The sequence below is a fragment of the Melanostigma gelatinosum genome (genome assembly GCF_949748355.1).
Source record: "Melanostigma gelatinosum genome assembly, chromosome: 14".
NCBI lineage: Eukaryota > Metazoa > Chordata > Actinopteri > Perciformes > Zoarcidae > Melanostigma > Melanostigma gelatinosum.
This window is the reverse complement of record NC_136647.1, coordinates 21972851-21999381: the sequence shown is the minus strand read 5'-3', so window position 1 is coordinate 21999381 and position 26531 is coordinate 21972851. Positions and strand designations below refer to the sequence as shown.

The window sequence follows — 26531 nt, the reverse complement described above, 5'->3', positions numbered from 1 at the left end:
AGAATTTATGAATGAATGATGGATATATTGCACAGGATGACAGGGGGGAGGGGGGGGGGGAGCAGTATATGCGGTACATGCCGCGAGGTGGTGGATTTATTTCCGTTGCAAAACAGGTGAAGTTCAGGGGAATTGATCGTTAAACTTTGTACCTGAGAGCTGCTCTTACGCTGCCAGCAATTCATGTTCATGGTACAGCATTCTACTGTCAATATTTGGCTGCTTTTCACTCTGTCACATTGCTTGGCTCTGCAAGATGGGAGGAGAACACAGGAGCTAGGGTTCCTCCTCTTCCTCAGTCATTCACACCCACATCAGATAGAAGCTGGATATAAGGTGACGAACGATGATACCCCCCCCCCCCAAATCCTTTTGGCTTAGAACTGCAATTGTGTAACTTTTTGGCTTCTGGTGATGAGCTGAGTGGTTGCTGGGCAACAAGGGACCTGTGCGGGTGGCCGTGGAGAGTCGGAGCATTGCGAGTTCAGATAGATCTGCAGCACATTAGTTTCCAATCACTGAATCTCTCTTGAAATACCTCATTTTGTGTTACTCCAAGCAAAGCGGTTGGTTATTGGCCCAAAGAGTCTCCTAAGGTGCATGGAGACCATAAAAGACTCATTGCACTTTCAAAAAAATATTTTAACAACATAGTAAAATTCAGCAACAAAAGTCTTCATAGTTAAATAATGTCTGAATAAATAAAAATAAATGCACTCCCACACCACAAAGTGTGGGCCGAGGACACTCGGCACAACTCGGTACCCATCTTTCCCTGGAAGTGGCTTCTGGAATTTCCCGAAACACACTGTCCTTTTGTGAACCGCCACCCCGCTTGTGAATCCATTTGCGAGGTGGCGTCCTCACTGGGCTGGGTAAACAGACCGAAAAGACCACGGCTCGGGAGTGCAGCTTCCTCATAACCGTGTTAGAAGGCGGCCAGCGGCAGAGAGGCCATTTGAGAGGAGATGGAGAGCACCGGAGCGGATGACTCCGGGCAGCCGTATGACCTATTACTTTGGGAAAATGGACTGGTGACCAGAAGATTGCTGGCTCATACTCCTGCTCACCCTTCTGCCTTTGAGCAAAGGCAATTAACCTGGATTCCTCCAGCAAATATCCAGCGGCAGCAACGGAGGGAGATGTGCAAGAGTGATAATCGTGTAAGTGACTTTGAATAAAAGTGCCCACTAAGCAGGAAGATTAATACGGCTAATAGAATCATAGCTTGTGTTTTCAAGTTAGCAAGGACTGCTGAACATGTAGAGGAGTACGTGCCCCCCGTCTCCCTTTGTGCACTCCTCCCCACACACACACACTCACTCCTCTTCTTGTCCTGTGGCATTAGGAGAGCGTGACCGTGACCTGATTGCTGAGGAGGCTTTTTAAGCAACTCTCCAATCATGTGACACGCCTCACCCCCGATCCTCTCTCCTGACCTTGCCTGTCTACGAGGACGAGGCATGCAGCTGGTTTGCCCTTCATTCGGGGTGGTCGCCCCCCCTTCCCCCAAGGTCAAATGGGGTCAAGGTTGCGTCACAGAAGAGCCCCCTCTTTGACCGCGGCGGTGACGAACCGGGCGGGTTGAGTCATCCTCTCACTTCTCACTCACTGATACCAGCATGTGTCAGGGAAAGGTGGCCTCATGTCCAGAGTGATTCATGTCCCGGCTGAGCTGGAGGGTTTGTGTTGTTGCCGTTGCCTCGCTCCCTCCCTACAGCTGCCCCGCTGTTTGAACCGCGCTGGCTCTCTGTGTCTCGCCTTAGAGCGCGCTACTGCTTCTGCTTCAGAGTATTTTCATGTGCGGCTACGGTAACGTTTCTGCCCCCTGGATATGTTGACCATATGGCTGGGTAGATTGGGATAGCCCACTTGGTTAAAAACAGGCCGTAACGGATCCTAGTCTTTCTACATCCGACTCTGAATATTGTACACTGCTGCGTCTTTACACTGTAGTTGTAGAATTGGACAATCAGAGGGAGGCACTGTTTCCCTTTGGGCTAGTTCGCAGCCCATTTTCATGTCCTGTCTCCATTTGGCGTGTGTTGTGACACAAAAATGTCCTCTAGTCCTTGAATCCCAGAGTGGGATATGTATCTTTTGAAATGTTGTCAGTGAACTTATTTGGGTTTCTTGTGGCATGTTACAACTCAAACTCACCCATCAGTACAGTTCAAGTCTTTGTCATTTGACAACAAAAAACAGGGTCACAACTTTACAACGTTGTGATTCTTCACATTTTAATAAACAACTGAAATGTAACATCAGAATGACACAATGTAACGTACCGTTAAATATCTAATTTAATTAAATATAATAGATTTTGTCAAGCGATGAAAAAACGACTCACAGCGCCATCAGTGCAACTACTGTAAATTGTAAGCTTGAGATAATAATAAGTTCATCTGAGGATTTGTTAAGCCACGCCCTGATATGAATATAATACAGTGTCTGACAGGAGAGGTCTCTAGGCAACTATAAGAGGAGGCAAAGACTCATTTCCAGTCTTGTTTTCACAGAAATGTCCTCTTTCTTTACTCTGTGGAGCCAAATGTCAGGGATTGTTATTAGAAAACAGGCCGAGACTTACCATCGTCTTCATCTTTAATAAGAGGAGTGAGGCATGATGCAAGACTGCTGCCATCAGTTTGTCAGGATGAACACAGGCGGTCGGGGAGATAAGTGATACAATAGACCCCTTCTTGATGTATTTTTCCACAAAATGTCACATAATGACGATGCAAATATTATTATTTAGACCCTTAACGCAGTACTTATTTGAAGCACCTTTGGCAGCATTTCCAGCTTCACGCGACAAGCTGTGCACACCTGGATTTGGGGGATTTTCTGCCATTCCTCTCTGCAAATCCTCTCCAGCTCTCTCGAGTTTGAGTGGAGACCGTCGATGGACGGACATTTTCAGGTCTCTCTCTCTCTGGCTTGGCTGCTCTGGGACATTCTCAAAAGTTGTCCTTCAGACACTCCCGTGCTGTCTCTGTGTTTTGGGTCATTAGCTAAGTTCCCATTCAAACGAATCGCACATTTTAACCGAATTTCGAGAAAGTCTGCGAAAAAGAAAATGTGAATGAATGCTTGTTTCCGTCCACTACCGCGCTTATAAGGAGTTAGTTGTCAGAGATAAGCAGTAGGTGGTGCAAATTCTTCAGTTGGAGAACCATTATCCAATAGCAGATCCGGGTGGAGGGATGAGGACACTGTTTTATTCTTCCTCTGTTTTTAGCCTCCTCAGTGGAGAGGAACCTCATCTCAGCCAAGCCTAAAAACCTTTTTGTGATATTTGAAGATTCTTTTTATATTATCTTGGCATCTTTTTGCCTGAGCATTCTGGTCCATTCTATCTTCTTTCACAAATGTTGACATTTTCCTTCAGTGCTTGTTAGACTTTTTCTTTATGTCATGATGGCCCCAGCGTGAACCAAACTCCAAATCATCAGCGCAGTGCCCTCCCCTGTGCTCTCCAACACTTCATGAGCTGCCTTGATTATGTTCAGACAGTTGTCTTGTTTGACGCACTAAAATAAAGGTGATCGCCTGCTAGGACTTGACATTTCAAATCAGAGAGACATGTGCTGCCCACCTGAATACACCTTTACTTCACACACACACAAACACAAAGCAGCCCAGAGGAAATTTAAGCTTTGGAAGTTTGATTGTCAGACAGTCAGAGGTCCTCTTGTACAACTGTGTACTGTCGCTTTAAGTTGAGCCTCGTTTGGGTTTTAAAAGATTATGGAAACACAAAAATAAGAATAGGAATTAGGCATCAATATTTTCCATACCGGCAGGGATGTGACTTTGCAACAGTTGCAGCCTTTTTATTAATACAAGATTTCAAAAGAATTGCGCAGGCTGAGGATCAACTACAGGATCCTGTTGACCCGTCTGTCTGGGCTGAACTATTCTATTGAAGTGAATTTCTGTTCCCTCTGGTAAACAGTTATGCAGAGTATACGTCCAGGGCTTTTATTTTGAAAGGTGAGAACAGAAGAAGTGGATCTGTTCTGCGCTGCCTTCGTATTTAGCCTCGTAACATTCACTTTCTGTGTGAAAGTACTCGTGACAAAAACATTTGAAGAAAATATCTTGACAGTGTGAATTGATCTCATGAAAAAAGCCTTCGGCCTTTAGGCTTGTATAATCTTTTATTTTTGCACACACACACACTTTGGGTTAGCACGGAGACGCTATGTGTTTGTGTAACTGTGTTTACACCTTTGGGGCTGGTGCTGGCACAAGAGCCAGACGAATGTGGTTTATCCAGGGCCTCTCTCTCTCTAAGCCACCTTCCCTTCCATTCAGCGTTGACCTTGGTGCTTATGAGGAGGCAGGGCTTGACCCACATCCACCCCCCTAAACTGGAACTAGAACCTCCGCCAGCCCCCCCTGTCGAATAAAGAGACCTTACACCCCTACTCCGCTTTCTCCATCGGCCATTTTGCTCTCTGTGGTTCGTATGTTTGATGGTAAAAAAGTAAGACCCAGCACAGCCCCGCCGCTTTTGCAGCGCGTTCTGGCACCAGAGGAAAGTGGAGCAGCGGGCTCCATGACTCGTCTCTGAGGCACCAACATGTCTGTGTGCACGGGTCACCATTAGCACGCAGGGGCTTAGCACCGGGCTGGTGAGAGTTTAGCGGCGGGTCAACCCTCCTCTGGTTTTTTAGAGTGGAGTGTCAAACCGTGGCTGATGCAAATGAGCCCACACGAGAACACATGTAGCGGCTAGCATCTGGTGGGACTAATGTTGTGGTGCGGGGCAAACTGTGTGACACCAGGGCGCTAACATGAGGCCCGCTAATGCTCAAAGAGTCCATTTGTAAGAGGTTGGCAGTACAAAATAATACAAGTCGTGCTGTGGTTGCATAGATTGATCCAGTTCAGTTAAAGGTTAAAGGTGATGATTAAATGTCACTCCGACAAATATAGCTGGAACAGAGCTAAACAATGGTTGCTACGCGATGCCAAGGCACCAGAGTGAGTGATGATTTCCGGCGCATTAATATTTAAATCAGCAGCCAAAGGTGCAGCGTCGATGAGGTTCCTCACAATGGCTTCAAACGCCGATGCGAGGGGCGTTGCGGAATCTGTGTTACAAATGAGTGAAACCCTCAGCCATCGTCAGAGGAACGCGGCCGAGCAGCGCTTCACGGACGCCGGGATTACCGAAGCAGCGCGTGAGCGAGCAAGGCTTAACGAGGGGAGGGTGTGCATGAGAGCGCCGTGCATGATCCTAGACACATCATGAGCTGTCCTAACTAGAGCAGAGGCATTCGAGAGGGGGGGGGGGCAGTGTCATGCTACCGGGCATTAGGACAGCTGGCCCCCGTAACATCTCCCATAGAGAGAGGCTCATCATTTCTTTCTGGCTTTGGCGACATGCCATACCTTCACGCGGTGTTGGATGACTGCAGAAAAGCGTGTTTTAAATACGGCGGAGGAGCCCATTTAGCATTCTGAGAAAGATGTGAGATAATGGCCACCTAGAAGAGGAGATGTAGAAATCAGAAGGCGTGCCGATGAGGGCATGTAGATGGCGCTCAACCCTCGGGGGCAGTTGTTGCATCAATGGGTGCTTTTTTTCAATGGGTGTTTTTGCCAAACTCACAGCTGGCCCACTGATAAGAGTCGCCCCTCCTGTTCCAGAGGCCACAGGAAGGCATCGCCAAAGTGCAGGGACTCGTCACAGAGAAGTCTCTCTCTTTTTTTCACTTATTTTCGTCCTTTGTCTCCCTCTCCCTTGTACTGTCTCACTCGATCATGATCTGCAGCACTCCTTGCACAATGTTAGGGAGGAGAGAGAGAGAGAGAGAAAAAAAAAAGAAAGAAGAAGAAAAGTGGGTCAGGGCGACCTATTTTTTTTTTCCCACAGTTCACGGAGGCAGAGGGTGGCGGTGTTATCGTCAGTTAGACGAGGAGCAGGGCCTGATGGGGAGGCAGGGCCCTGTCGCGAGGACGCAGCCTCTCAGAACTGGGTCAGCAGCAGAGGCTATGTCTTGTAAACGGCTTGTCATACTGGGGAGAAAAGCTGCAAATGAACCATAGATTATACGCCCCAAGCTGAGCGCCGAGGTCTCTCCTCGCTCCCCAGCCTCACACTTCAAAAAGAAAGAACAGACACACACACACACACGCACACGCACATGTAACCCTTACAGTAGTGCAGGAGCCTCTGAAGCGCTGCCACCTCCTATACGTCCCCCTCTCCCCCTCTCAGGCTCCAGTAATACCGTTTGATTACCGCAGTCAGACATGACAAGCTCGGAGAACCGATCTATCCACATTTCCCTTCCCCTGACGCGCGGGCTGCTGTTTTCTAAATGAAGGCCGCTCCCTCCCAGATCCGCTCGACTTTAATTCAGGTCAGGTTATTTACTGTACCGAGTTCAACTGTGGTTTAGAGACGGGCGATACGGCTGCAGTGCAGATCATCTGTGCCGATGCCAGACATGTGAAGAGATCATTTGCCTACATGAGCCCTCATGAGGTATTCATGTTTTCTGACCATAAAACAACAACAGCTGCCTTCTGCTGAACTTTTCAAAGGAACTCCAGTATTGCTGCAGTGCTGGCTGAACCGGACCCATTATTGATCTTTAATTTGAGAACAAGTCTGAGTCGTGAGTAGGGATGCTAGGATAGTGTTAGGAAGTCAAACAGGTCATAATTACCTCTCTAATATTTATTTTATATTGCTGTGAACACATCTCCAACAACTGGATTATAAGTTTCTCACTAAAAACTACATTTAATGAGATGACATTTGAACACATCATGATGACCTAATAAGCGAATACTTTCCTGAAAAGAGCTTGAAACTCAATGCAACCTTTGTAAATGTTAGCTGTACTAATGAAATCTCTGTTTATATAGCAAAGAAAATACAAAAACCAGCAACAACAAAATAAAAGTACTAACATAGTAATTAAAATAGCAAACATTTTAAATCATTTTTATGGAATATATATATATATTTCTTTTAATACAAATGTAAACTATTATCAGGTGAACTCAGGCTAGGCAGATAAACCCTTTGAGCTCAGATTTAAAAGAAGCCCCTGACTCAGCCGGCCTCATTTCCTCGGGCCTTGGGGCCGTCCCCCTTCGTCTTCAGCCGAGAGACTGGAATAGACCGAAGTTCCCGGTCCCGAGGATCTCAAAGTATGAGCAGGGTCACACGGGGATAAAAGATAAAAGATCTGAGATGTATTGAGGAGCAGGACCACTTAGTGCCCTGTAAGTAATGAGAAGAAGCTTGAAATCTATTCTTGAACGCTGTGTTAGCTCCGTTATTTAGCAGAGCAGGACCGGCTGTTAGCGACTAACGTGAACTAGGTCTCCTGTCGATGAGAAACACGGATTTGTTGAAGCATTTTCGGGGAAAACAATACGTTTTTACTGCGTCCTTTCCACTTTAACGCAACCTGGCCCAGTACCTACGGTGTAAAGATGTGTACCGTCAGGTTTGCAGAATTCTGGCATCGACGTGGTACCTCGAATCGGTTCATCCACTGTGGAGGGGGAAGTTTGCTCGTGTTGATGTTTTGGCAAATTGCCCTCAAGCTGCGGGGGAAGGCCTTATCCATAGCCACCATGTATTTATGATATTGATTTGAAATGGGTCTGTGCTTTCACATCCTCTGTGTCTTCTTACTGCGTCTCTGACAGACAAAGCGGGATAAACACTGGGTTTGATCTCTTCCTCACAAGTAATTGCTGTGGCTGTTGTTTTGAGCTCATGTAGAAAAAATAGAATCGTGGCTTATTCCTGCATCAGGGTCTGCTTATGGAGCAATGCAATTTTCAGGCAGTAGAGCTCACTCATATTTCACTATGTGGAACAAATCTGCCTGTAATGAATCTCCCAGGACGCTGTGGTGCCTCCACTTTTTGGCTCTTCTGTGTGTGTGTGTGTGTGTGTGTGTGTGTGTGTGTGTGTGTGTGTGTGTGTGTGTGTGCGCGTGTGTGCGGGGGGGGGGGGGGGGGGGGTTATAGTGGGCCTTTTCAGTATCTCAACTCACCCATCTCCCTGATATGAAAACTAGATTTTAGTTTTTGATGGGAGGGATTCCACAGCAAATAAACGCACGGTTCATTAGAGTTTGTATCACTGGATCAGTGCAAACGAATGTTAATCGTATTGGTTTTGCTCTGTGCAAAAAAACCAAACCCAGCCCTATTAGCCAAGGTGTCGCACTAGCAAACATAACATAATATCCCGAGGTGGGGCTAAACATGGCAGGGGGGATCGGATTAGCAGCGAGACTCCGGTTAGCTCTCGGGGCCACAGCTCCCGAGCCCTGCCGGGACAGCAGACCTGTCTCGTGTTATTCTTAGCCCCACAACTGCATGTCTCTGTGCAAAAGCCCCTTATTGCTAATTGAGGAGACTGCTCATGGCTCACGTCGCTCGACGACAGCCTCTGAGGGGGAGTGCGCCGTCTGTCTTTCTGTGTGTGAAGGTGAGACACGCTGAGCTTTTTTGGGTGATTGGGAGCCACCACAGTGCCTTTAGCAGATGGTTTCCAGCAGGCCTGCGTGTGACATGTGATAACATTACAGTTTTGAAAAGGTCAGGCATGAAGAGAACCAGCAGGAGGGCTGGGCCAGTCTCAGAGTGCCCAGACCTCCAGTACAGTCCACACACACAAACACATGCTGTTGTGTGGTGTGTGCGCGTTCTGTTCTAAAGAAAAGGCCTTTTTGGTGAATTTTCAAACACCCAGTATTGAACACATTGCCTCGAACAGGGAAAAGCAAATATTTACTGTATCACTTGAACCCTGGTGGCTCAGAGTCGCCATCGCAAGGAGGGTGCCGCAATGTTTGCACGCTGATTAAAAAAAAGCCTTCTTTGTGGTTTTACAGTAGACTCGGCTCTCATGCAAGAGCGAAGCCAGACTTTGGACTATGCACCACGGTGTTTACTTTGGAAAATCAGAGGTCTTCATTCGGGGACCTGGCGGGTCATCGTCAACCTGTCAAAACACGGGCTCCGGGGCGCCCCCCCCCCCCCCTCTCGTGGTTGGAAAATCTTGATTGGCGCTCATCCTTGGAACAGAGGGGTTGGGGTTGTTTGTTTTGAAGCTCCATGTCGGAGTGTGCCAACGGCTCTGAGCGGAGCGGGGAGGGACAAACAATCTCATCACGCAGGTGTATTCCATAGAGCCCCCCCACCAATCCCCTTTCCCTGAAACGGCACGGGGCTTGTGCATTAAGGAGGAGGTTTAAAAAATGAATCTGTGCAGGCCAGTCAGACATTTTGAAATACTGTTTCTATCTCAGTCCGACAGCGAGGTTAAAGATACAGCATTCTGATACATTTTTTCCCACCAGGGGGAACAGATAAAGAGTGGCGTAGATTGAATAAAAGAGCTGTGGAGAAAGGGGGGGGGGGTGTAGGAGGGCTGAGATGTCTATCAGGCCGCGTGAAGGCTTTCTTTTTTTTTTTTCGTCTCGCAGATCCAGTTCAAGGGCGCCCGCAGGCGAGGCAGCGCTCGCCAACGCTGCTGCTCAAGGTCATATGAGCCAGCCCTGTGACATTAAAGAGGAACAGGAAAGGGGAACCGAGGGGGGGGGGGGGGGCAGAAACCATCAACCACAGACATGCACGCACACAACCAGAATTGTGTGTGTGTGTGTGTGTGTGTGTGTGTGTGTGTGTGCGTGTGTGTGTGTGTGTGTGTGAGTGTAAGAGGGAGAGAGAGAGAGAGGGGGAAAGATGGAAGAGAGAAGAGTCACAGTGATAAACTCAAGCTGGGGAGGTAGAGAAGAGAGAGGAAAAGTTATTTAAAGGGACAGACAACCAATGGCGGACGCTTCCAAAAGCTCTTCAGCTGAGGGTTGAGACTATAAAGTGTGATGTTAGCTGAAGTGAATCTTAACTTTTTGGACCAATCAGCTGTCACTCCAAAGAGCACACACTGTGCTGTTTAGCAGGTCAACTATAGCGTGCGAGCACTGATTAGCTTGGATTGGCTCATCGTTTTGATGTAATGTAATAATTGATGAGTAATTGCAAAATATGTTTTCCTGCACGCCCAGTCAGTTCCTGAAGTGTTCATTTGAACGACTCAGGAATATTTTTTAAACGGGGTATTGTGACGGGTTTCAGCAGGGAAAGCACCGGCGTGAATAACAAAATGAATCAGGGCTGAATTCCATTTCGCTGATTCTGTCTCAGGTCCTGGTGTTGTGCGTGATGGCTCACTGTCACGGCTCACCGGGACACTTGAGAACAGAGCCCGTGGTAATGTTATCGGTAACACCTGTGCTTTTCCTGCTCTGACAAGTCAAAATCTCTGTGGAGATTTGTGTAATAGAGCCTTTATTACACTGTAATGTGTCTTTTTTTTAGCTGGATGTCCGTTTGTCCCATTCTGGTGATATTTCAGGATCGTCTGGAGGGGAATTTCTTCAGATTTGGCACAAACATCCACTTGGACTCGAGGATGAATTGATTCGATTTCGGTGGTCAAAGGTCACTGTTACGTCACAATACACAAAAAAGTCAAGAATATGAATAATAAGAATATGCTAATTGTAACACACAAGTGTCTAGTAAGATAAAGGATGAAGTAATGACACAGATGTAACCTGCAACATGACTGGTTGACGGGAGAATACGACCGCAAGGTGGTCATTCTAGTAACCTGATAGATTATGATGAAATAAATCATACATTAAATGTGCTTTTGCTGTTAAGATTTTGCGTATGTGTTGGAAACACTGAAACAGCGTATCTGTTGTATGTATGTGGTCTAAAGCTAAAAGAGAATTTTTGCTAAGCGTTAGGATTTCTTACTTATATTCTGACAGGTGACAACCCTCATCATGTTTTATTTACTTGTTTATTTGTCAGGGATAAATGCACATATTTAATCATTGCTATTACTGCCAGTTAGCGAGTTGTAGTCCCTCCACAGATATTACAAAGTCAACTCGTTAATAAATAGCTATATTTATACACGTTTCAATCAAGCGGCCATGCTGTGAGAGCGACAGCACCGTCTCTTCACTGAATGTCGTGCAGTTGCGCTGAGAGAATAGAGAACGCCGTGTAAACTTGCTCGTCCACTTTTTGTTTACATTGTAGTCATGTGTCCGTCGGTCAATCGGGTATCGACTTGCAGTGCCCATTACACGGCGACTGCACGGGGAGAACGGTGTCTCGTCCTACCACAGCACACATATCAGGGCTACAGAGGGGTGTGGGGACAGACGGGCCTTCAGCCCAGGACCTGAGATCCAGTCCCTGCTTTTAGCAGGATGCTGTACTGAGTAATGATCAAGAGAAGACATGACAGGTGAACAGGGTCAACAATGTAACTAGTAGATTTCACCATGAATTAAACTAGTTTCTAGTAAAAGAAACACCTGAATGTGTATTTTGGGTGTTTTCTTTGCACTAGTCTGAATGAAGACATCTCTCAAGAACAGTGTGTCTGGCCTGAAGAGGAGCACTGCATCACCAGCAGGATCTCCCTCAGTGAAGTATCACATTATTAATAGAATCCACTTATTATTTTGTACAGCCCAAAAGTTGGCCTTGAGAGTGTGTTATTACCTCTAGACTAATACCGTTGTTATCATCCATAGCCAGAGATGAGAAACACCTCCTCACCTATGATTTCACACCAACACACAATGGATTGGAAAAGAAGTACAAGGGGAAAGTAATGGGGCTGGTTCTTTTGCACGAAGATAAGGCTATGGTTTCAGGAACAGAACTAATAGCCCCGACTATCATCTAAATTCCCTTGTAGATGTAAAAAGTACAGGCAGACATCGTACGAGTCCACAAAGTCAGTCTCCCCGGCCGCTAATGGAGCCGCTTCGGGCCATGCATCAATATGACATCGCAGATTACAATCTTTAGACTTTGGGAGCACTTTAGGTACTTTCAGTGCTGCAGGAACGGAGCAGGAACTGGCCGACAAAACACTGAGTCATTATAATAACAATCAGAGAGGTGGGTGGAGCCACACAGTGATACAGCCCGGCAGAAATGACTCAAGTGTTCCCATAAGGCCTTGTGCTGTGTCTGCGGGACCTGATCGGGATTTTACAGTGACCTTAATAAACATCATAGTACCTCTAGTCTCACGGCTTGTTTTATTACATTGTTACGAAGTATAGGAGGGGTTTTTATATGTATATTCAATATGTTATATCATATATTTTGATTTTGTACTAAAATATATGGTGTTTAATAGAAAATGAAAACTGTTTGTCTTATTAATTCATAAATAAACTTTGTTTCCCTATACAATCAAACTAGTAGTATCAGCACTATTTGTTCACAATGAAGACTGTAATCAGTTGTTGATTACATGCTACTCAGCAGCAAGAGTAATACATTACTTCACTAATTACTCATTACATTGCTTTGCTTCTGTTACCACGCCCAGCTCTGTGCAGTGCCTTTAAAATAACATCCTCAGCTGTTAACAGGTGTAGAAATAGAAAACAAGGCCTTGTGCTTTAACGAGCAGGTAGCTTCAGTTTGGAGGGATTTACTGACCGTCATCAGTTAGCTTAGCTTCACACATCCAACTCTACATAAACCCAGATGATCACGACATCACGATATAGTGACTCTGATAAGAAAACACCATTTTAAGCACCAGCTGGGTTACTTCTCCTGCAGGAGGCCGTTGTCACACAAGATGTGTTCAAGGACTGTCGGAAATCTGACAATAATGTCATTTCTGCAGCTTCGGCTACGATAAATGGTGTAATTGTGGCAATTTCTTTGTCTTTTTTAAGAAAAAATGTTTTGAGAGAGACCAAACGGTGCGTCACTGGGAGAAGTAGCCGTGATGTAACCGCTGACTTTCAAACTGTCATCAATGACACTAACATCAAATGTTACATCACTGGAACGTGTTGCGTGCTTGGCTGCACAACTCTGCTCATAAACGGTGAAGAGGTTTATATTTTGCCACAGAATACAGAAATATAATGAGACAGAGTGTTGGTACCTTGGAACAGGTCACTTCTAGTGATGAATAATAAATTGACATTCAAATTGCAGCAGGGAGAGTCCCGTCTGTGGAGCGTTGCTCGGGGGATTTCAGTGTTTATCCCCTTTGCATGCTCTAACTATATTATTACTGGCCTGTACTGTCCTCCCCTCCCTTCTGTGTGTGGAGCAGGGAGGACGCCCGTCCCCACACACCTGTGGCTCGAGGGTGGAGCAAAATATGCCTCCAGCCTCTTAGACTCCATGAACTGTACTTTCTACTCAGAGGATTTACGGGATAAGTGTCCCTCACACTTGTGATGCAATGCTTTAGAACACCAACCACTCAAAGCTGGATTTGAAGCTCCACTGAACCCTTATGAACTTTGACATTTAAAGTGGAGTTTCCTCGTGTTTCGATCGCACCTGTTAGTCACCCCCGCTGGCATGGCACCATTTTGACTGTTTCTTTTGATTGGACGAGGAAGCGTTTAAACCAAACAATCAATAGGTACGGGCTCCACTCCTGAATCGCTCTGGCGTAAATCTTCTCCCCCGGTTCCCCGGCGTGGAGTCGCCTCTGTGTCATTTCCGCTGATTAGTTTCCCCATTAATCAAAAACAGATGTGTTTGCCGGTGATGAACGATCCAATTATGGGATATTTGTCACTCGTTTGAGATGTGCTCGCTCGTCTGGTACTGTAAAGAACATCCACAGTCTACTCTGGCTGGGTATCGGTGACTCGGCCTTTGGGTTAGTTTAACTGGCAATTAGGTGTGTTTTCTTCTGTCCCCAGTAGCACCCAGACACTCCTCCCTGGTCATCTCATTCATTCTGTGGTTACAGACGGGAGAGGTACCCAGCTGAACACTCTGGTCTCATTTCGAGTAGTTGCCCTTTCATCAAATTTGACTTGTATCCTCAAAACTCAGCCCCTCCTGTTGACATACTTCAGATAGTCATATATGTCTAAACTGTAGTTGACCCGCCAACTACTCCCCCCCCCCCCCCCCCACACACACACAGCATAACAATACACAGACACTCACAGCTGAAAGAATTCATGTACACCCGCTGACCCCCCCTCTGTCTGTGGACAGTAGGCTGATTCTGCAGCCTTCCTCCCTCCCTCCCTCCCTCCCTCCTCTCTTTCTATCTCCCTGCTCTGCTGAGCCTGTGTGTGTGTGTGTGTGTGTGTGTGTGTGTGTGTGTGTGTGTGTGTGTGTGTGTGTGTGTGTGTGTGTGTGCGTGTGTGTGTGTGTGTGTGTGTGTGTGTGTGTGTGTGGGTGTGTGTGTGTGTGTGTGGGTGTGTGTGACAGCTGCCTAATTGGGCATTCTCCCCTCGTCGGAGCGCCTGCCTCTCCTCCCTCTCCTCTCCTCTCTCTCCCTCTCCTCCTGTCCCGGCCGGGGCTGCTGACGAATGGCAGCGGATTACAGATGAGGACACGGTGACCCGCCTGACCTTGCTGCACAGCCGCGGGGGGAGGGAGAAGGGAGAGGGGAGACAGAGCGCGAGACAGAGCGCTAGGGGTGGGGCGGACAGGGTGGTGGGACTGCAGAGGGGCAGGATGGGTGGGGGTGACGGTGGGCATAGGTGGAGGAGGAGGGTTGTGGGGGGGCAAAGCAGCGTCAGGTCAGTGGAGGATGAGGTCATGCGAAGGTGGGCGATATGTTGGGGGGGGGGGCTGCCAGGTGGCAGGGCGGACGGGCGGGTGATGAGGCGAGTGACAAGAGTGTCACATGACGGCTACCACCCCCCCCCCCCCCCCCTTTCTGCCAGTGTCAGTATGTCAAGGGCACAAGCCCCCGCCAGCAACCGCCACTGCGGCATCCCCCCCACACCCACTCGTATTGATATATTTATTTCCCCCTTTTTTTTTACTTGTTCTTACGCCTCCATCAGAAGAGCGGCTTCTATGTGAGCGCTGGCTTGCCTCCACCCCCCACACCCACCCCGGGGGGACGGCGATGCGCTCGGTCAAAAGTAGGCGGCGGATCCTTACAGTGTGGTGAATTTTAATTTCTGCGCGCACTGTAGATATTTCCATGCCCCCCCCACCTTCCCCGCTGTGTGTGTGTGTGTGTGTGTGTGTGTGTGTGTGTGTGTGTGTGTGTGTGTGAGAGAGACTGCCAAGGTGAGGTTGTGTCCTCTTGTTAAGAGCGATTAATGGCACTCGTTATGTACATAATGAAATATCCCTGCTGATGCATAGGGTGGCGTTGTCTGGCGTTGTCTCTCTCTCTCTCTCTCCCTCTGTCACACACTCCTATCGCCTGTATATATATATATGCGTGTGTGCTGTGTTACATCGAGGGCGCTTTGTTTCAGCCTCCAGGCAACTCCGGTATGTGTTTGATATGGTGTGTGCCCCCCCCCCCCCCCCCCCCGTAAGCCGTCCTTCCAAATGAAAAACGAACGGAAATTAGGGCCCTGTCAATTCACAGTCGAGTTTGTTCCTCTTACACCCCCCCCCCCCCCCCCGCTTTAGACACTGCACAACACTGCAGCTCCTTGCGTGACATGTGTTCCGAGAGAGATAGAGACGGGTGGCTCACCACCGAGTCCCGCTCTGACTGGCGGAGTAAATTTAGATCTAATCTTGTGTGTGTGTTCTTTTATAGCAGCGTAGAATGTTCACCGAACATCAGCCTTTAACTTGACCTTGTTGTGTTGTTTGCTCGTCTGAGGCTCGTGTGTTTGTGTGTGTTTCTAGGACAAGACGCTGCTGGCTTCCCTATAGCTTTTTATTTTGACCTCGCGCGCGTGTGCGTGTGTGTTAGCGTGCGCGCTAACACTTTTCAGTGCCTGAGTCAAGCTGTGCAAGCTCTTTTAATCCCACGCCCCGGTGCACGTAGGCTTGATTAGTGGCAGCAGTTATCTGTGCAGAAGACAGCCCGCCCTCCTTTAGCATTTGGTCAGGTCTGGGGCACTGGAGAGGTGGGCTGGGGGGTGGGTGGGGGGGGGGGGGGGTGTCAAGTCATGAGAAAGGTGAACGAGGAAGGAGAAAGGCGGAGGGGATGAGGGGATGAGGGAGGAAGAGGGGAGGGCGGGAGCCTGATTAGTATTCTAAAGGAGCACTGCTGCCAGTAGAGCAAATTGATTAGTGCACTTTACCTGTATCGGCCTGCACAGCTAAGGATGACAAGGTACGGAGCACGGTGTGTGTCTGCGCAATAGGTGTGTTAGCAGTCGGCTTAGTGTGGCTTTCTTTACTCTGTTGGGAACTTTTTACTACATTTGTCACGAGATAGTTGCCTCCGTCCTCTCCGTCGCCTTCATTACAGAGACGTAATAGGCCTTACCCATCTCTCCCTGTCTCATATAAGAGTCAACGGCCGACTGAGGGAAGGCGACGTCAACGCTGACAGTTCGGTGTGTTTCTCTTGGTTATAGTGAAAGGCAACCTGGTCATTTTCAAGGCAGCTAAGGCATTCAATTGATTTTTTGTTATTTTCCAACTGCTCAGTCCAGAGCTCCTGCTGGTTTTCATTCTAGCTGCTCAATCAGGGCCCACCTGGGCTGCCAGGTGGAGGCAGTTTATTGCAGTTAACCCTCTGAAGCCCAAAAACCCGCCGGCTGGATTGAAAAGCAAGTTTTCTTTAAAAACATCGTCGAAACTACACCGTTTTCACAGCCACAAGTTGTGGAAAAAAGCAACCATAATTATTGTCAGAGTTATATCTTTCCGACGGTCTTTGAACACATCACGTGTGACTCTTCCGTCAGAAAAAGCAACCAAAACAAAGCCTAAAATAATAATAGCTCATCAAAAACATTGTATTCTACATGCCTCATTTATAATCTAATATAAGCCGTTTTAAATGACAAGATCCTGTCAAAAACATTCAATTCTGAGCTCCATAGCACAACTAAGAAACCCCGAATGACTCGACTGAGACTTGGACTGACCTGCAGACTGTTTACACAGCATTGAGGAGAGGTCAGGAGAGTAGAGGCTGGAAGTAGAGGTTGTACAAATGTAAATAGTTCGATGTATATAGCAGTAGAGCCTCCATTTCCCCCTTACATTGGTACACAGAAGTTCAACTTGTATTTATTCATTTTTTATGATTTGTTATGATTTATGGCAATGTGTTATACTGCACAAAATAAATTTGTAGTCCTCTCTACTTATAGCAGTGGTTGTGCTGATTCCATAGAGGTGCATAACTTATGTATTGCAGTAAAATCAAAGCAACAGAGAGTAAAATGTGACAGGAGCAAAAACGTCCCAAAACTGCTTGGGTTCAGAGGGTTAACCTCTACTTAGATAGAAAACCAGCAGCAGTTGAAACTACTGTTGACAATCGCTGCTCTACTTGTTGCATAGGCGGCTGAACCTAATAGTAAAGAAAGACGGCTCCATCTTCACATACCTCTCAGCCCCAACATGTCTTTCACTGTGAGCCATACAGTGATCAGTTCAGCTCGTTAATCAGTTCAGCTTGTTAGTAAGTGCACTGTGTTGTCAGTAGTCAGTGGCCACTGCACCGGTCTCTATGTTCTCTATGTTCTCCATGTTCTCTATGTTCCCTATGTTCCCTATGGTCTCCATGTTCCCTATGGTCTCTATGTTCCCTATGTTCGATATGTTCTCTATGTTCCCTATGGTCTCTATGTTCTCTATGTTCTCCATGTTCTCCATGTTATCTATGGTCTCTATGTTCTCTATGTTCTCCATGTTCCCCATGGTCCCTATGTTCTCAATGGCCTCTATGTTCTCTATGCTATGGTCTCTATGTTCTCTATCTTCTCTATGTTATCTATGTTCTCTATGTTCTCTATGTTCTCCATGGTCTCTATCTTCTCTATGTTCTCTATGGTCTCTATGGTCTCTATGTTCCCTATGTTCTCTATCTTCTCTATGTTCCCTATGTTCTCTATGTTCTCCATGTTCCCTATGGTTTCCATGGTCTATATGGTCTCTATATTCTCCATGTTCTCTATGTTCCCTATGTTCTCTATGTTCCCTATGTTAGCTATGTTCTCTATGTTCTCTATCTTCTCTATGTTCTCCATGTTGTCTGTGTTCTCCATGTTGTTGGTGTTCTCCATGGTCTCTATGTTCTCTATGTTCCCTATGTTCTCTATCTTCTCTATGTTATCTATGTTCCCTATGTTCTCTATGGTCGCTATGTTCTCTATGGTCTCCATGTTCTCTATGTTCTCTGTGGTCACTATGTTCTCTATGGTCACTATGTTCTCGATGGCCTCTATGGTCTCCATGTTCTATATGGTCTCCATGTTCTCTATGGTCTATATGGTCTCCATTGTCCTCTATGGTCTATATCAGCGGTTCCCAAACTTTTTAGGCCACGCACCCCCTTCTACACCCCGACCGGGTTCACGCACACACACATCACCCGCTCACCCGTTGGCGCCGGGACGCGAGGTCTCCAGCCGTCCCCGCCGCGAGGCACCCGATCGTCAGGTCTGTCAGCCCTCGGAACAGGCCGCGGGTCAATAACTTGTGGGTGGCGGGGTAGAGGCGAGGCAGATCACAGAAAAATAATAAAGACTAGAGTATGGCAAAGATATGTTGATGAGAAACGTATTTGTACGTCAAACACAAACGTAATCAGGGAGAAAATACGTTCGTGGTAAAACGTAATTGAGAATGCATTTTAGTTTTGGGGGAACGTAATTTTTAGGAGACAGGACTGCACCGCCATTACATTTTTCCTCTCGCGCACCCCCTAGAGGCAGCTCGCGCACCCCCAGGGGTCACTATGGTCTCTATGTTCTCTATGTTCTCTATGGTCTCTATGGTCTCTATGTTCTCTATGGTCTCTATGTTCTCTGCTCGGCCCAAATCACTGACGGAACCTGACCATTGAAAGTTGATTCATAGCAGTCGTTTCCAGTCCAGCTGTTACAGTTGAAATGCAGAAGCAGGTTTATTATTTCAGCATGGTTATTATCACCAGTGAACTATATACAGCATGTATGAATAGGACGGTGGAAACCTACTGCGATGCACAGAGATAAATAGTCCCTCTGAACCAAACCATTGCTCTGCCAAAATCCATCCAAGTGGTTTATTCAACTAATCATTTTTCTCCGCCCAATTAAACATGGCTGGTGTAGACTATCTAGAGAGGCAGTAAAGGCATATGTCTGAGGTCATATTTAGTAATAATGAGTTCCTGACCAGGACTGCTCTACCACAAAGACTGGACGAGAGGAAGAGCAGCTCAGACTTTATATTACAGGAACCATGCTGTATTCAGTAAGTAGTGCAGACCACTGTGTGTGTGAGGTCAGGCTGAATAAAGTGGGCTCTGCCCTAATATGTAGAAGAAAATGGATTTGTCTCCGGTTCAAGTGGAGATCACAGGGATCTTGGCGCACTTCAAGAGAAAAAGACTTTAAGCACACAAAGAGAGAGTTTGTTGGAAATGTAACACCTTCACTTGCAGCTGTATTTGATGCTCGTAGAAAACTGTGTTGTACCTCATTGTGTGTATTTGCATTCTTACACTTTTGTTTTGTTTTACATTATTGTTGGAATGCTGTCAAGCATTCCAACAATTTCTTCCGTCCCACCTCTTCTCCTTAATTTTTCTTCTGTCCCACCTCTTCTCCTCCATTTTTTAAGCTACAGAAACCGTTCAACTATTAAAATGTTCAGCTCTTTCACCAGAGGGGTGCTATGACTTTTCATATTTCTAACCTTTAAACTTTTTGAATTATTAAGCTTTTTATTTTCAATGGGATCTCTATGGAGAATATTTTCAAATGGCTTCAGGCACACAGGTGTTCGCGATTGAGCCAATTAGTGATGTTGATAAACACACAGACTCACAGACACACGCGCACATACACTCCTCCCTCTCTCTCTCTCTGTGTCTCTCTCTCATACAGTCATTCAGGTCTTAGGGATCTTTAGAGGTCTTTCCCCCCTCCTCCACCCCCCCCCCCCACACACACACATGCCATTTTAAAATAAAAGCCCCACAGAATGAATCCTAACTGAAATGCTTGTGATGAGCCTGTCATTTAATAACCGGTTTGTGTTTATCTAACATTATGATACGGTCTCCTCTCCCCTTCTCCCCCACACCCCATTTCAAAATAAAAGCCCCAGAGAGTGAATTCTAACTGAACTGCTTGTGATGAAGCCTGTCATTTAATAACCTCTGTTTATGTGTCAAACATGATGATTATGTCTCCTCTCTCCCTCCCTCCCCCACCCAGCCCCACCCTTTCAAAATAAAAGCCCCATGGATTAACTGTATGTAAACATTAAGCTCAAAATTTGGCTTTTTTGTTGAAAGAATGAATGTTCTTACTAATACTGCAACAACTACTACTGCTGCTAATATTTCTAGTATTACTACTACTACTGCTGCTACTACTTCTACTACAACTTTTGCTGTTGCTACTATTACTAGTGCTATTACTGCTACCATCAATATTATTACTACCACTACTACTATTGCTACCACTACTACTATTACTTATACTACAACTGCTACTACTGCTATTCATGCTACTACCAGTACTAATACTACTACAGCTATTGGTACGACTGCTACTAGTACTACTACTACTGCAACTTCAAATACTGCCATTACTTTTACTACTACTACTACTACTACTACTGTTATATTAAATACCACGACCACTACTACAGCTATTACTACTACTACTGATATGCGGCTACTACTTCTTCTAAATACTAATACTTCTTCTAAATACTAATACTTCTACTACTAATGATACTTCTACTACAACTACGACTTCTACTACTACTATTACAAATATCACTACTTCTACTACTACTACTTATTCTAATGCTACTAATACTTCTACTGCTAATAATACTTCTACTTCAACTACAACTTCTACTGCTATTACTACAAATATCACTACTTCTGAAATTAGTTTAAGCTACAGAAATTGTTCAAATATCAAAATGTTCAGCGCTTTCAGGAGAGGGGTGCTTTGACTTCATATTTGTAATCTTTAAACTTTTTGAATTAAGCTTTTTGCAATTTTCTTTTGAATGGGATCTCTATGGAGAAAATCTTCAAATCCTGTTATACTTCTTCAACTTTCAAAGCCTTCTTCTTCCTCATACTTTCAGCTACAGACACCATAGTTAGACATTTCAACTAGAAGGTTTTTCAGCAGTGCAGTTTAAATGCTTTCGGGCTTCAACATTTTTCAGACAGATAGTCATTTCTTAATTTTCAGCAATTTTTTCACAATTAATTTCAGCTTTCAGCATTCCAACGCATTTTCAGCAGGAAATGCTTTTTCTCGTTTCATATCTAACTCATAAGCCTAAAAGTGATGATACAGAGACAGACCAGTTTGTCATATTGGCATTATTTTTTAAAACATCTTCAGAACTACAACAGGGATTGTGGTGCCAGTTATTCATGGTAATAATCGCTGAGGACCTTCTTATGTCACGTTACATTGTGACGTGGACATTAAATGAAGCTTTTCAGCTCTCTAATATTAGTGTTTGGGGATTTACAGTTACTTTTAGTAGTAGTAGTCTGCAGTAGGTGACTGCTATCGATAAGCAGTGAAATGTGTTGTGGCTTACAATGGCTTATGGTGAAAGTGTAAAACTTTGTTTGCAGTAATGTAACAAAGGGACTCTGTCTAATGTTTGGTTGAGTTTACTCATCTTTAGTCAAGTGGTTAAAACTTGATTTTAATCCAAAGTAGTGTCACAACTAGGCCTGTCACAATAACTACTTTTGTTTGTCCCAGAAATAATTTCAATGAACATAATTGTTGTCATTTTCAGACCATTTTATGCTGCGGATATGATGATATAATAGCAAAATAAAGCGTGTACCCTCTTTCAAATAGCAGTGAACTTCGAATTCTTAAGAATATTCAGACATTTGCAATGGATTGTGAAAAAGATATTGAAAGTTTCTAAATCAATAATACAAATGGACTCTCGGGCTCTGTTGACATAAATGCACTTACACTTGAGTCTGCAGCAGCGAAGCGAGCAGTGGTGGCAGGTATTCCCTTATAACGTGCTGGTTATCTGAGCTCAATAACGAGTTCTCATGACTTTTGTCCAGTGTTTAGCTTGAGAGGAAATCAAATGAGGCATGCAATCTGAACTGGAATAGCTGAGGTGGCCTGCCTGTAGCTGACACTTGGGTCTTCTCCAGGTTGCGTAACAGGGTGGTTCAAGGTCCTTCGGGGTGGCAGGAGGGCAAGCAGATTGTTGCTTGTTTTATCAATGTTATCTAAAAGCCTTGCATTACGGGAAAGTATGGTGAGCAGCACTTCCTCTTTTCCTGTTGCTCTTAATGGCATATTTACTTAATCCTCCCAGAGATTAACGTTATATATGAGGGGTCACTAATAGGCGGACCGCGGTACGGGTCCGGACCCATACGCCGCTGTATCTGGACCCTGGATCCAAAACTGCTAGATCATTTAGAATTATTACATTTTCACGGAGCGCTTCTATTTTAGCCGGCGCAGCCTTTCCAGCCTTTACGGCTCGTTCAGCGGTCCAGGAAACACACCGACCAATTACATGCGTTGTAAATCACATCACGTGATGCTGCTCAGCCAATCAAATGTGTGTATTCTGATAAACCTCCCCACTCTAGTGAGATTTACACAAATGGGGGAGACAGGGGGGGAGAGAAACAGAGTAGTTGAAGAATAATACGCGAGTCAGAGAAGTTATTTCACATGACGTTCTCCAAAAAGAGAAAAGTGGTCAGAGAGACCAGAGAGACCTGAGAGACCTGAGAAACCAGAGTCTTTAACCAAGAATGGACAGACTCTTGAATGTTAATTCTTCATACGAGCAGATTAAAACCAGTTTGTCTCACATGTTCATAGACCGTGGAGATTATTAAAGCTGTAATGTGAAGACAATACGAGACAAAGAACAACTTCTGAAATGAAGGCCCAGATAATAAACAATTTAAGAGACCAATATGATCTGAATCCTAATGTGTGAATCTACTGTCCAACAATGATTTTAACAGAGAGGAAAAGAGCTGACACAAGTGGTTTAATAACCACAGATAAAGTCTTGCACACAAAGAATATAAGAATATAATATCGCGGCTTTTTTGAGTGAACTGAATTTAAAGCTGCAGGACAATTCAGTTAAATTATGTTAAAATGAAGTCCTTTATTTTATGCTTCAAAGCTTTCTGTTATGTATAAAAAAAAACCACTCTCTTTAAACCACTCCCGGAAGGCCACCTGCCTCCACAGCCACTACTGTCCCACATGGACCGGGGGGGGTCTGCAAGGCCCGGGAGCCGCAGTGGACCCTAAAACTAGCCTTTCCCCAAACCGCTTCGCTCAGGCTACCCTCCACCAACCATCCCTAAAACTCTCCAGCCGGCGAAATCGCCGAGGTGGGGCCCTAAGCTAGTGAATTGTATACCGTTGTTATGTATTGTTTGTCAGAGTACTCTGTGTTACTGCAACATGTCTCTTATGTATTTAGGTGCAGTGGATAATAAGGTACATTTGAATTCTGCCTCCATGTTTGTGCCACGTTACTTGTATCTAGAGGTGGGTGTGGTCATGGACCAGCAGCCGTTGCTCTGTGAGCACTGGGCCAGGTGTAGGACTAATCTTATTGAAGTCTCCTGTTCGTTGGCATGTACTCTGCTCGGCCCTGCCAGCTGGATTGGTGCTGCTTGAGAGATTTCCCCTGAAAAGGTTACACATAATTGTTTTATACGTTATTGGGTTAAATGTATCCAATTGATTTAAAGGATTCCATTAATCGTGTGACTTTGAATAGGACTGAATTGTTACTTAAATAAAATACAAATAGTGTGTTTGATCATTGTACTGGAATGTCCCTTCACAGCCCACGTACCATGTATTATCCTTCTCCAACCTCACTCAGAGCAAGCATTAGTGTGATTTAAACAATAGAAAGTAGGTCAATGGGAGCATTGTGAAAAGGCAAAATGATAACGGAGACATGTCCTCTTCTTTTTCTGTCACTTAGACCTCTGCCACTCACCGCATTACTCCAAGCCATCTCAAATGACTCGTTAAGAAGAGAAGCGGTACTCTTTTAACCCAATAAAGGCAGACCTCTTGCTGACTCACGGCAATAGCCCTGTTAGGGCTGATGCCAGGGATATTATGGAAATGACTCATTATAGACCATGGTGTTTTAGCTAGTTTGATCCAGATTTCAGGGCCGCCTGACAGTGGGACATTTGATCTCAATTGCAAAGTGGCTCATTTCCCTCAGACATCACCGCTGCAGTCTGCTACCAGAGCCAGGCTCGGCCTTTCAGCGATGCCGGCCACGGGGCGATCATCTGCTCCTGTTTCCAGCACCCGTGTTTACAAATGGAAAATGTGTGTTGTTTTGGGAGGGAAATGAGCACCATTTTGGACAGCCGATGGAAGCAGGAGATTACCTCGGAGCCCAATAGAAATGAATGAGGTATAGATTGATGGTGGCCACGGCTCATTAAGAAGGAATGTGAGTGTGTGTGTTTAATTGATGCACTAATTCTCAGCCACTCAGGAAATGGCCCTTGGGTGGGTCTTCCAAATGGCACACAAATATTTACTGTGGACGCAAACATTTTTCAGAAGCACCTCCGTGCAAAGCCTCTGCATGTAAGGTAAAAAGGGGGACAGGATATCCGGGTCTACGATAAAGTGCAATGATGTCATCGTTGCTCTGGCTACTTTGGCCGGGTCCTCTGCCAGTCCGCTGGGCTCTGAACTGCTTAGATGACTCATCAGCATGCACGAATTCTCTCTCGACCCCAATAACTCTTTGTACAGATGAGCACAGATGAAGTCAAAATCCGCCCCCGCGCTCCTCATCCAAGGCCAGCTGCAGGCCGAGAACCCTCGCACTCTGGTCCCATTTTGTCCAAGTCTGAAATCTCAGCACTCAGTCATCACACACTGTTCCTCACACGCAAGTGCTCTGATTGGGAGGATTTTTCCTCCAATGGTTCGCCTGTGGTACTTAACACGAGAGTTCTGACTTCTCCGTGTATCACATTTCCTGTATGTGGTGTACATCCAAAGGCTTTTCTCTCTCTCTCTCTGTGTGTGTGTGTGTGTGTGTGTGTGTGTGTGTGTGTGTGTGTGTGTGTGTGTGTGTGTGTGTGTGTGTGTGTGTGTGTGTGTGTGTGTGTGTGTGTGTGTGTGTGTGTGTGTGTGCACATGGAGGCATGTGTGCTATGCATGACTTGTTTGGTCAATGCATCCTTAGAAGTGGGTCAGAGTGCCCTAGTTCTCATTGTGTGGGCGTGCATGTGTGTGCGTATTGCGTTGCATTGTTATTTTGTCCTGATTGACTTATCTGCAGCAACATTTTCTTGCTCTGGCTCTCCCGCTGTTCGGAACATGTTGGTCCTCTTGTTTACGTCTCTCTCAAGGTGAACAAAGAGCTTTTAATTCAACTTTCCTCCGGCGCACTCATTGACTCGTTGTGGAAGGCCCGGAGCAACGGCGTTTGGTCAGGTAGCTTATGTTTTGTCTTATTTAATCATGTCAGGCCATATTGGATTTACAAATAGCGGTCACGCCGCATGTGTAAGTGAGCTACCCCGTTGAGTGTGTGCAGCAGAGCTGGGCTGCAGATGACATGATATAATAGTGTTTAGGCATCGCCTCCTTCTTAGATTCCTTTAACCTTGACTCCCCTTAAATGCAGGGAGAACACATCTGCCAGGCTGGTGTCAGACATTAGTGACACACACCGCTTGGGCAGCATTGTCACTTTTTATTAACGCCCAGAGCTTTGCATGGACACCAGCTGTTGCGTCAAGTGGAAAAGCCTTGGCGGAGTGAATGACCTTGACTTTAACTGCCACTCCTTTTGGCCCCTCCCCTTTTTAATTATTTTGTTTGGTCTCATACATTTTAAATGGATTACCATTCCAGACAATGAAGGTCATTCAGGAAGTCCCTTTTTTGAAGATGAAAACAGAAGCTGTATTAAACAGCAAGTGTGTCCCTGCCTGTGTGTCAGTCTGAAGGGCTCACATTCAGATCTCATCCCTGACATCTGCATCGGCACGTCTTTACGCCTCCTGCTGGTTCTATGGAACTCCGGCGGCGGCTGAGAGTGCAGTGACCTTTCCTGTTCCCGGTGTCTGGCAAGCACAAGAGGAGCGAAACACACGGAGTGCCCGAGCAGCCAGGGGATGATGGCTCTGTCACCCCCCATCATTGTGCCCTCCCACGTACGTGGCCGACTGTCGGGGTAAAAATCACTTTAGAATGGCGCCTGCTTTGTCATTGGCTGACATTGTCAAGGATAATGGATAATCACCACAGAAACCGTGGAGCACCTCACCGGTGCTGTGGTGTCTCACGGTGGGGGAGGGGTGGAGGTCAGGCTTTTTGGGTGCCACCACCACTGAGATGACATGTTAACAGATGTGTACGGTCATTTCCAATGTATACACCGGGGAGATAATGTAATAGTAATGCACACATCACACATCGGGAGAGAGGAGGAGGGCCGTATGCTTTGGGGGCTTGGCACAGAGGACAGCTTTCCCTATATTAAGGTCATTTATTTGTTCACCGAGCTCTGTCACT

The 26531-nt window shown here is 45.9% G+C and overlaps 1 protein-coding gene across 2 annotated transcripts in view; it reads left to right on the top strand.

Moving 5' to 3' along the window:
• The window catches only part of nrip1b (nuclear receptor interacting protein 1b), a 40746-nt gene that overhangs the window by 5925 nt on the left and 8290 nt on the right, over nt 1-26531 (top strand). The window lies entirely within an intron of this gene.